The sequence below is a fragment of the Brachyistius frenatus genome, unplaced genomic scaffold (assembly GCF_029030835.1).
Source record: "Brachyistius frenatus isolate BFR_SWC_R1_liver_20210118 unplaced genomic scaffold, ASM2903083v1 Contig_90, whole genome shotgun sequence".
Classification (NCBI taxonomy): Eukaryota; Metazoa; Chordata; class Actinopteri; family Embiotocidae; genus Brachyistius; species Brachyistius frenatus.
Genome location: NW_027210689.1, coordinates 483,405 through 494,440, shown reverse-complemented (window position 1 = coordinate 494,440; position 11,036 = coordinate 483,405).

Below are 11,036 nucleotides of genomic sequence, written 5' to 3'. Positions count from 1 at the left end.
GTTGTAACCTCAACCATATTCTTTTTCCTTACCCCATGTGTTTTTCCTAAAAGTTTCATTTTCCTGTAAATCACATGGCTGTATGCATAAAGTAGGTTTCATTTTAATCCACTACAGGAAAACATAAAACTGTCCCGCCTAGAGAGGCCAAAGCGTGGTGATCTCACGTTTTGTTGTAGTGGACTGGGTCTATTTCCTTATTTGCAATGATACCGGGTTGCAGCGTACAGTATGTGTTTGCCCGTGCTCCTTTGAGAATAGTTTCTTTGTGTTGTGGGCATAGACCTCAGCTTGATTTTGAAACTATTGGAGCAACCATTGACCAACCTGTATTGATATCGATATGCCTCATGCTGTCTGCTGAAACTCTACCACTGCTACCATTGTTGGAACTACGTCAACATCATTACACTTTGTCACCCTCACAGGCCGCTGGTTGGGTCACCCTTAATGCAAAGGTTTCCAAACTATAATTGCAAAGATTTAAGCCATTAGCACTAGCTGGGTGGAGCCAGTCTACTGTACATTTCTTGAGTATAAGTATTACTATATTAAAAGTACTCAGTGTGCAGAATGATAACATGGAGTTAATCATATTTTTCATCAACTATCTGTACTCAGTAATCTGAATATGCAAAGTAACTACTAACTATAAGTCCAAAACGAAATGCATTAGAATAAAAAGTACAATAGGATACATACCGTGTACAGTGTTACATAGATGCAAAACTTTTTAATTCACATCTGCAAGAGGCAAAGAATGAGAGTAAGAAAGAGAAAGAGACTGAAGGATAGGAGGTGGGGATGGAGGATGCTGAGGATCTAGAAGGCTCCACTCAAGGGAAAGACAGAAAGCTACAATCCTTCTCCTCCTTCCCCTCCACTGCTTCTTCAACTCATGAATAATAGAAACAGAAGATATAGGAGGAATCTTACTTTTTTCACCCTGTCAGTGCCTTTTGGACACTCACTTTCTCTTTCCTAGTCTGTCTATCTCTGTCCATGGCTTTTGTTTCTCTTTTTCCCCCATCCCATCCCTCTCACTTCTCTACCGATATTAATCCACAGTGTGTTGTGGTGAAATATGATACATATGAAATATGCAGAACTGCCTAGGCTTACAGCAACAAAGCCATTAGCCCATTCATTTATTTCAGACATTGCTCACCCTCCAAGAAAGTTAATCTGTTTGATCCTATGTTTCTTTTGAAAGAAAAAAATAATCTGTTCCCTCTTTTAAATAAAGAAATAAAAGTGTGGGCTATGAAACACACCCTTGCTCAATTAAATAAAAGCAGGGATTTCATTTCTTAGGACCAGTAGCTTATGGTCATAGCTTATGTATTTCCTGTGATCATTAGAGAAAGGCTGAGCTGCAATATCAAAGTATCAAGTGTCATATTTGACCACTGCTGGTTGTGACCACAACGAGAGTCCGTGCACCGTCATGTTGATCGAGACAAGCTGTGGCTGTGATCATGGCTGTAACCACACAGGATGACGTGCTGCTGTCAGCAATGGCTGTGCTTTGGTTAGTGGATGAGCAGGTCCCTTGACTGGAAGCGTAATATAACCAGACTGGCCGACACACCGAATGTTCATATCAGAGGAGCTGCAAAAATGAATGCGAGGAGGCATAAAGGATACTGCAAAGGTAATGCAAAATGTGCTGCAAGGTAACACAAATAGTGTGAGTGAATACAACACTTATTGCGGAAGAATGCAAAACTAAAAGTCCAGAAGAAAAAAAAAAAAAATCCCAATTCGGACCCTAACGTCTAGTATTTCATGTGACTAAATGGTAGAGAAAATATAAAACGTATACATCTATAACCAAAGATACCAAAATCATAATGTCCACTTACCAGATTTTTGAAAGTATAAAAAATAAATACATTTTAATATGTAACAATCAATATTCATTTCAGCGTACACTAATGAAGAATATTTCCACTGCTGTGACAAAAACTGAAATTTTTACCTTGCAGAACATGGGGGTTGATGGTCTACTGCTGCCTCTGTCAGTTTGTTTGTTTGTGTTATTGTGAAAAATGGATACCTTTTCCAACAGTTCTTAGAATTATGCAAAAGTTCCTCAGTTATGAAAGCCCCTAATTAACCCTCGTGTTGTCCTTGGGTCAAAATGACCCGCAGCTGTGTTCAAACAAGTTCTATTTTATTTTTATATTTTCATATTTTTTGGGGATCATTGGTGACAAGGATGCTGTGAGGGTTTCTTTAAACCAAAAAAAAAATCCCCAAAAATATAAAAATATAGAAATAAAATAGAACTTGGTTGAACACAGCTGCGGGTCATTTTGACCCGAGGACAACACGAGGGTTAATGGAACAATAAATGCAGCATTGGCCAAAGCTCTTGGCAAGTGATAGAAATGGAAGCAACACAATACTACATTAGCGTTGTTGTTTCACCACTCGAGACAGCTCCTGGTGAGTAAAGAGATGAAGTTTGATGCTGAACTCAAAATGTTTCTTTGAGACTGGGAACAAAACAGCTGTTAATGCTAACATTGGCGATGTTGCGATACCTCATGAAGGCAGCTTTTACATTACTAAAATAATTTTAAAAGTATAATGAAAAATTGAATGCTTGCTCTAATTTATCAAAGCGACATAAAGGAGAAAAACTTGACAACGCCACAGCACAGATTCATTGTAAACAGTAAGCTTTACGGTGTATTTAGTGAATGATAATTCTATGAGAGTGCTGACGGACTCCTAAACCTTCTGTTAATATACGACCCCCAATTAGTTTGAAATATGTATGAATTTGGTCAATGCTTACACATATCACCTTTAAATATAATGCCAGATCTTTCATTGACAATTCAAACTGTAGTGTGGTTTGGTTTGGTTTGAGGAGCTTCAAAGCAGTAAACAGGGCTCTTGTGCTCCTTGTTCATAAAACAATACAAAGAGCACCTTCAGGCGACTAAAAAAAAAGTAAGAAAAAAAAGTCTAAATTTAGATATTTTTAGTTCGAGATATATTCTGAATAACAGGAAGAGGGGATGGTGGGACAGCTGACTGCAGCTCAGGGTGTGTCTGTCTGCTTTTTATGGGTCAGTTCCCCTCAATCCTTTCAACACACACTGATACACACATGCACTCTCTAATGCACTCAATCCCCCTCACCCTCACCACTAAATCCTCATCCCCATTGTCCCTTTCCCCCTAAAATCCTCAAACCATCGTCTTTCCTATGCACTCACACACACACACACACACACACACACGCACACACGCACACACACACACACACACACACACACACACACACACACACACACACACACACACACACACACACACACACACACACACACACACACACCAGTTCTGTCCTCAGTCCTTTCCCTCAGTCTGTCTGCAGTCAGGGCTAATGCACTGGTTAATGGCCCTCTAACCCCTTGTTCACTCTCAGATTACACTCTTGCACACACACACACACACACACACACAAATGCATACCAGTGCATCTCCACAAGCATGCACACATTCACGCGTAGACTTAAACACTCACTGAACATGGACATGTGCTCATACCGTATACTTACATGTAAAACACACAAAGGCACAAATACACAAAACAGGCACTAATGGCCTGACAGTCCTCAGCAAGTACACTCACGAGTGGATTAGGATTAACAATCCACCCGTAACACCACTGCACACACACACACACACACACACACACACACACACACACACACACACACACACACACACACACACACACACACACACACACACACACACACACACACACACACACACACACACACACACACACACACACACGGTGTATACAAAGAAAAAATCTCTAATGCATATTCTGCTGGTGGTGATAATCTCTCTCTCTCTCTCTCTCTCTCAAACAAACACACACACACCAGGGCGACTGCTCTCTGTGCTGCTCAGGTCACCACATGCCATCTAATCTAAGAGCTGTAATCCACTGCGCCCCCCCCCCCTACCAACTGTTTTATGAATGCCCCTCTATTATCTTGTGCAGCTGCCTTACTGTTTTCTGATAAGTATGTTTATATTGTGTTGTCGGTGTTTACTTGTATATATTTGGGAGGTCTAGTCTTGTCTGTTGTTGCTGTATTTCTATACAGTACCAGTCAAGAGTTTGGCCACAATTTATTGATGGATTTTTCATTGTGTCTATGAATTTCAACATTAAATACAGACAAAGAAAGACAAAACTGAAATAACATTTAATTATATGAGCAAAAAATATTATGATTCTGCAAATGTGATCTAACTAAAGAATGTTATGGTAGCTATGCTGGTGAAGTATTGCCTTAAATTCTGAATAAAACAATGCCACAAACAAGTTTTCTGGCCTGACTGACCTTCATGTCTTAAAGTAATGATGGACTGTTGATTCTTAATTCAGTGCCTCTTGCCGTAATATAGATTACTGCAGTGGCTAAAGTGGACTATTTTCTGGACACCAACACTACTGAGCATAACTCAACAACTGGTCAAAAAAGGTAAGAAATTCCATCAATTAACTTTTGCCAAAGCTCACCCGTCAACTGAAAACCATTCCAGGCGACTACCACATGAAGCTGGTTAAGATATTTCCAAACGTGTGAAAAGCTTTCATCAAGATTCAACACCTATCTGTTTACATAATTCCATAGGCACAAATTCCAATTGTAATTCCATTGCACTGTATTTGTAAACCTGGACAGTAGAATCACGAATGGAAGAAAAAACAAATTGTGTTGAGGGAACAAGAACAAACACGATGAATATAACAACCTCTGACGAAAGATAAAAGAATGAGTATTTCAGCACAATGAAAATCAATACACAACTTGGATTTTTATGTAATACTTTTGTTTTAAATAGATGCACAAATGTGGATATACTTATTAATATCACATAAAGTCACACACACTACAGCGGTCATGCACATGTTCTCAAATACATTATATGTGTTATTGTGCATTCATTTTAGATATATTCAAATTGTTCCCATGTGAAATGTAGGGAGAACAACAATTACTGAAGGACAACTTCAAACTACAGATGTGTTCATAAAGGAAATGTAAATTATATGATATTATTGTGTGTAGCATTCTAAGAATGTCTAGCAGCACACATGCCCAGGTCGGTTTACAGGTCTCGGTTTGCACTGCTGCATATGTGAAAAAAATTGTAGGAAGGGTTTGGAGGCTCCGGATGGAGCTCTGTGAAATCTGATCATCTTTGCAGATACAAGTCTGAAAATGGAAAAAAAAATCTGGGGGTGTGGATTTAGAAAGATGAGAGCTTACCAGACCTCTGTGGTTCACTGCTCATATCTGCTTGAGAGCAGCCAGAGGCTACTGAGCCTCTATGAGCATAACACACCCAAAACTACGACCTCACTGTTGGGGGTTCAGCTACGGCATAATGTAAGCACCAGACAAGGAATTTTTTTTATTTTTTTTTGCAATATACGTTTTGAGTTTATTTGCATTTAGTCTGAACATTGAGCATGTATCTAAGGTGAGGGTAATTGGGTTTTATTCTATCATATTAGTGAGATCCATTAAATTACCTTTTTTTTTTCCTAACTGGAACTGTCTCATTGCACTCATAGCACTGAATGCAGCCTTGTTTGTCATAGCTCTACACAGGCAAGTCAGAGAGATCTGTTTGCTTTTCCTCTCTCATGTCGACTATTTTGAGCATTCAAAAAAATTCTGTTTCTCTTTCACTCTAACTCTCTCAACTCAAAATGTTGACAGTCTCTTTCTGTGTCAGCTTTCCCCAAAGATATGATCACAGTGTGTCTCTCACTGCCTCTCTCCCGGGTTGGTCTTAAAAGATTACCGAGCTGATCTGCTGGTTGAAGCGGTGGAGTCTTTAGGTTACCACCAACACTCATTATCGCAGCAAGGGTTAATCCATTAGAGCCACAGCTCAGACGCTTGTTTAACACTCGGCTATATCCAGATGGAGCTGTCATGAAACTCAAATGTTTTGCAGTCGGTGCCAACTTTGGGAGCTTTTAGTTACTGTCGAACATTTGCTCAGCCTGTGAAGTAGACTTTTGATCCCCTTTCAGCTGTCGTCAGGTGAAAAAAAATTCAGGATTAAACAGGTGATTCTAACGTTTAAGGATGGATGAATGGCTGCTCAAACATCAATTAAACAAATTGACGTCAATTAAACAAATTGACATCTTAAGAGAGACGCTTATGACATAAACATTTAAATATGAAGCCACAGCTAGCAGCAATTTAGCTTAGCTTTTACTTAGATTGTCTCGTCATGAAAAAAAAAATCCCATACAAACGTTTCATCATTGCCGTTGTAGATATCATAGGTAGGGGTTATAGCGGCAAATTTGTTGCGCATGGAGGAACTTGGAGTGGATGTGTGGGTTAACATACAACAACATAGAAACCAATAATCAACATTTATTTGAACATTTATCATTTTGTGACCTGAATTAGGTCTTCATCATTGTAGCAAAAACAATGAAGATACTCTATTTGAACCCCAACCACTGTTCTTTTTATACCTGAGCCTACTTGAGTATAGATGAAAAATAAACATATTTCCTGACACTCTCTCACTTTCTCTGGGTGGTATTCAGAGGGACAAGCCTCATAGAGTATGTCCTTAGGTTGCAGGACTTGGATTGGGTTGCTATTATTTTGCTTAAAACCAGTATGTGACATTTTTACACTTGGGTCTTTGTACAGACTAAATTAATGAGATCTAATGTATTAGTGAGCTTTAAAAGGTCCTAGTGACCAGATTTTGCTGCAAACAAAGCCAGGCTAGCTTTTTCCCTGTGTTGAGTCTTTATGTTAAGCTAGGCTGGCAGACACTTCAAATATACCAAACCGACCCAACAATGTCTTGTCATGTAAATCTCTGGAAGAAAGCAAATATATGTATTTCTCCCAATGTTGAATTTGTGCTGAAAAAGTAAGAAGTGGATTTCTTATCTTTCAAAGTAAAAGTTGCATATTACATAAAAGTACTTTGCAGTTTTCCAGTTGAATTGGAAAGCCTTGTACATTCTCATAAACTTAAAAAGCCTAAATCCCAGGCAAATAAATCACTCATGCTATACAGTGAATGTTTTTTTTATCGCTTTAATTATTATTAAAATCATAAATCAGCCTTATTAACACTTTGTGGTGTAGCTAAAAACTATAACACATCATTGTCATGTCATAACCAAATGGAATTTTATTTCACATTTGTAAAAGCTGCCTGATATCGACCAACATTAAATAAATACTTAATTCAATAAGTTTGTCACTGATACAAAATATACATATGACAATATACAGTATAATGTTATTACATTGTAACAAACAGATTAAGCCATCGTACTTCATACAACAAAAACATTTGACATAAAAGATGCATTTATGATTGCAGACACAAAAATTATTGAATGTCTGAAAAAGACAGGCCTATTTTTGTGAACATAAATCAAGGATGATTTGGTTGAAGCAGGGTGTTTTATTTCCATTTAGTTCTCTTAAAATTAATGGGAGTAAAATATCAGGCAGTTCAGATAATCACGGTTTAACAAGAAGGCAGAAAATCCAAGAGCCTCTAAGCCATGTGCAGAGCTCCATATGTAGATGCCGTCTAATATTGTTAAATATCGTAATATTGCAACCTCCATCAACACCACGTCCATTAACCCAGGATTAACCCAAACTCAGCCCCACAGGATCAATAATAACCCAGCAAACAACTCGCTCGCTCAATTCACATAACCCAGCCAGATCAACTGTGAGGTCAGGTCAGTGGTGGAGGAGCAACTACATTACACTTTGGGAGGGTGGGGGATGTGTGGCGCCTTCTGACTCGAAGTATGGGGTGCCGTTTAAGCCATATATCAAGGAAGCTCACACACATACCACTTTTTTCTTACACATACACATATAAAGCTTGCACATGCACTACTTTTTGCATGCACACATGCACCTTTTTCTCATATGTAATAGCTGGCTGTCAGACACCACTGCTGATACACCATGTGTCATCAAGAAATCAAACCAAAGCAGGAAATATTAAGCAAACATGGTCATTGAAATATAATATCGATTCAGGAGCCTTTTTAATGAATCATCATCGACCAGTGGCCCAGTGATAGAAGTTGAATGTTCTCACAGTCACACAAGAATGTTGTCAAAGAATGCACTTAAAGTGTCAAAAGTACAAATTGTTCCCATTCAAATCAACTGAAAGTTAAATGTACTCTGTATAGCGCCAAATCACAACATAAGAAATCTCTTACAGCATTACAAAGAGGAGCCCAGTAATTCAGCAATTCCACATGAGCAAAAGCTAGAGGGAACATTTTGATTTTAATAGAAAGAAAACTTCAGACAATCAGGCTTGGCTTGGGCGGCAATTAGTTTCAAGCAGTTGGGCTGACAGGAGCGTGGAGAGAGAAAAGAACGGCATAGAAAGACAACAAACTATACATTTTGGATAGAGATGGGACCAGTAGTCGCAGATCAGAAACACGCAGCTCCAGAGCAAGAGATACCTGTTATTTTAGTGTTATATGATTATATTGTTTATCATTATATTATTTTGTGATTTTGTATATTGGTTTGGTTTTCTGCTCTCCCTCTCTGCTCACATACACCAGGAAAACCTGGCTTGGTGAGCACATCCCTGATTACACACTTCAGCTGTCGGGATTCCATCTCCACCAAGCGGACCGCGTAGCAGAGCTCTCAGGGAAAACGTGGGGAGGCCGAATCAGTTTTTATATAAACGAAGGTTGGTGTACAGATGTCACCGTGTTACAGAAATCATGCAGTCCTCTTCAGATCTGTGAAGACGATGTGTGTCACCAAAGGCCAGATGGTGTGTCTCCCTGTCTGAAAACCTTCGCTGACCAGCTGGCCCCCATCTTCACGCAGATCTTACACAAATCCCTGGAGCTGTGTGAAGTTCCTTCCTGCTTCAAACGCTGCACAATCATCCCAAAAATAACCTCCATCACAGGACTAAATGACTACAGACCCGTCGCCCTGACGTCTGTAGTCATGAAGTCCTTTGAAAGACTGCCCACCTAAAGGACACTACAGGCCCCCTGCTGGACCCCCTGCAGTTTGCCTACCAGGCAAACAGGTCGGTTGATGATGCAATCACCATGGGACTGCACTACATCATGCAGCACCTCGACTCCCCAGGGACATACGCATGGTTTGTGGACTTCAGCTCAGCGTTCAACACCATCATCCCGGACACCCTCCACACCAAACTTACCCAACTCACTGTGCCAGCTTCCACCTGTCAGTGGATCTCAAATTTCCTGAGTGACAGGACGCAGCAGGTGAGACTGGGAAACATTGCATCCAGCACCCAGACAATCAGCACTGGTGTCCCTCAGGGGTGTGTGCTCTCCCCACTGCTCTTCTCCCTCTACACCAACGACTGCACCGCAGGAGACTCATCTGTCAAACTCCTGATATTTGCAGACGACACCAGGGACGGTGATGAGTCTGCATACAGACGGGAGGTTGAACAGCTGTAGGAACAGACTACAACAGACAGTCAGGACGGCAGAGAAAATCAACGGTGCCAACCTGCCCTCCATTCAGGACTTCTACACATCTAGAGTCAGGAAACGGGCTGGGAGCAGATCCATCCCACCCTGGTCACCTTCTATTTCAGCTTCTCCCTTTTATCCGCAGGCCGTCACTCTGCTAAACAGTTAACATGTTCAATATCACTGGACCTTTTTGCACTACACCCAACTGCATCAGCATCATTTGCACTAGGTGCAATCGCACCATTGTTCACATTGTTCAGGTGTATATATATGTTTCTTAGCTGTATATATGTCTATTTATGTTTTATATGTCTATTTATGTCTGTTTTTGTTTTTGCACATAGAGAAGTTACAACCAGAGTCAAATTCCTTGTATGTTTAAACATAGTCGGCCAATAAAGCTGATTCTGATTCTGATTTTGTTAATGGATATTTTCCTTGTTAACATGCACCCCAATGTTGGATATGCCTCATGTTTTATAGGCTCATAATGTGTGAGAGGGTAGGAAGTGAAGTAAAAAAAAATGCAATATGTTCCTTGAACATGTACAAAGTGAAAATAAAGTACAAGTACACAGAAACTGTGATGAAGTGTTCTTTTGTAAATGCACTCTACACCACTACCTTATGCACAAGAGCATGGCCTTTGTGAAAATAGAAAACAGTGGGTTGACGTTGTATTGACGATTTGCCAAACTTATGAGGAAAATCCATCACATGAGCTGTTTTTATGCAGCTGACCCAGGTAAAAATGCTGTCCCTGAGCCAGGATAATCCAGATAAATTTCCACTGGCATTCCTCAGCTGCCTTTTACCAAGTATGATCATCTTTGTCCTTCCGAAGACAGTGCACGGGAATCACTGCGTCTTGTGTAACAATAATGGTTATGTAGTTTGCAAATGGAACACTATGTAGTAGAAGTAAAAGTAGGCTGCACCTGATATGATGGCATTTGAATAATCATTTTTCTTTTTTTGCTATGAAGAATAAATACCAGGTCAGTTGAGACTTTTCATGCTTTTGTTATTGCTGGCGAGCTTAATTTTCCTCAGCTCAACTAAATATGACTTGTTCTAATTTGAGATCTAATGAAATGCTTAAATGAATGAATGAACTGAGAGTTCAGGTGACCCATAATATTATTTTAAATATTGAAATAAAAAGCCAAAGAAACAAAGCTAGCATCAGAGTCAAATCCCTCCAGACACTCTTGTTTTTTGTTATTTGAAGGAAATATTGATGATGGAAACTTGATGTGTCTTTAATATATGTCTAAAGGGCAACATGTAAGTATTCCAAGTTTTGTCATAACCATACATTTATTATTTAGCAAAGCCAGAGAAGACGCATGAAGTCTTCATCAGCAAACACTGTATGTTTTTTAAATATAGAACTGACTGAGCTGAAAGTAAAGGCTATTTTTCACTGGAACTGGCTGCCTCGCATTCAGGCTCCGACACGACCACC